Source organism: Procambarus clarkii, chromosome 49, assembly GCF_040958095.1.
Source record: "Procambarus clarkii isolate CNS0578487 chromosome 49, FALCON_Pclarkii_2.0, whole genome shotgun sequence".
NCBI classification, from domain to species: Eukaryota; Metazoa; Arthropoda; class Malacostraca; order Decapoda; family Cambaridae; genus Procambarus; species Procambarus clarkii.
Window position 1 is genome coordinate 34,553,941 of NC_091198.1, and position 1,829 is coordinate 34,555,769.

Consider the following 1,829-nt stretch of genomic DNA (forward strand, 5'->3'; position numbering starts at 1 on the left):
CCTCTCTGAGGGGGCCAGGTTCCAGCTCATGGTCCCAGGTAGGTCTGAACTCCATACCTAATGTCCCGGTCTAATATAAAACACGTTAGCCCAATAAGCTCCAGGGAGCCGTTGGGGCTCCCCACAGAAACATGCAAAAACACCACCAACCGGAGGGAGGGAGGGATGCAAGGGGAGCCTCTGGGTCTCACCTAGAAAGTGGCGTTTCATTACATTCAACGCTGGTTTTCTGGGGGAAAGCCCCATCGACTCCCCAGAGCTAACTACCCAAAGACAAGGAAAAAACCCACATGGAAGGCGGTCAGTCCTTGCTCCTCAATGCTAACTCGAGACAACTGGCTGCAATCGCTGACCCAATGTAATGCAGGCCTGACCAGATCCAGGGACAGTGACAAGATAGCGAGCGACCAGGACCCTGTTCGACCTCTATAAACCCCGTGTCCTAGTGTCAACCCAAGACATGTTGCCAAAAATGGCAGCCAAAGCAGCAAACTTACCAATGCCATGGGCACGGGGATAGACCGCAGGCTGGCTAGACTTAACACTTTTGCGCTCTCCGCGAAGGTCATCGAAACAACCGTAAGTGCTCACGGCGTTTTGCCGCGTAAGCGTAAAAACAAAAATGTGTATACTCTTTTTACTCTCATGACCTTAGTTCTCGAGCTACGTATTTCATTTTGGTACCAACGTGTTCGCAATAAAATTCTCTAGAAGAACATCAGTAAAAAAAGTCACGAAACGTATAAGGATACCAGCACCAAATAAATAACTACGGAGATGACTCGCCGTGAGCGCCCAACAGCAACAAAATGTTTTTACTCTTGGGATTGTTATCACCTCCACACTTGTCCTACAGCGTTAATTTTGGTATCAATGGACTCGCAATGAAATTCCCAACACGGTGATGTGAATATAAGCGTAGAATAATGATTGCGGCCCGCCCGCAAGAGTGTGGGAAGTGGTGAAATTGTTACCCGGTGTCGGTGACGGGACGACGCACGGCGCTTTGAAAGTTTATACTTATTTCATTCTCATGACATTATTATTCTATGTACGTCATTCATTTTTGTGTCAATGTGTTCGCAATAGAATGTTCTATGAGCCCGTAGGTAAAAAAAATCAACAAAGCGTAAGATAGAAGAGCGCCAAATATAAAACAACGCTGGAACATATCAGTGAGAATCAAACACACACGAAATGTTTTTACTTTTGTTATGTTTGTGAACCTTTCATGAACTTATTGTACCATGCAGCCTATTGGTGAGAAAGAGAGCCTCATGGCGCGCAGTTTGAAACAAACCCAAAGTAAATCGGATAAAAATTGAATTTTATACAAATATTTTAAAAGAGGACATAAGTTTGTGTCCACTATGCGGTGGCGTTAGGCGAAACAGGACTCCTCGGTGAGTCCGGTTAGCGCGAAAGTGTTAATTAATAACCCTGTGGACAACCTAGGAGACCCAAGCCCGGGAACAGGGAAGGTGGGAAACCAGGTCAACCCAAAGCGAATCCCCGGCCACCGAAGCCATGGCACGCAAATAATAACGGAGAGCTGCAACCAGACAACACATGATGCACCCCCGGCCTGACCAACCAAGCATCAACAACCCAAGGACCCTTCCAGAAAGCAGCAATTCTCATTCTCTCATTCCTCACCTCTCATTCTTTCTCAGAGGAAAGACCTCTCTCATTCTTTGCCAGAAAAGAAGGAGACGACTGCAAACAAACAAGCCTACCACCATGACCGAAGGAGCAGAAACCCCTACGCAGGAAGAGAGCATGAAGCTCCCCCTACCTGACCCCCAGAGGCTAATGCCAACAGGGAAAAA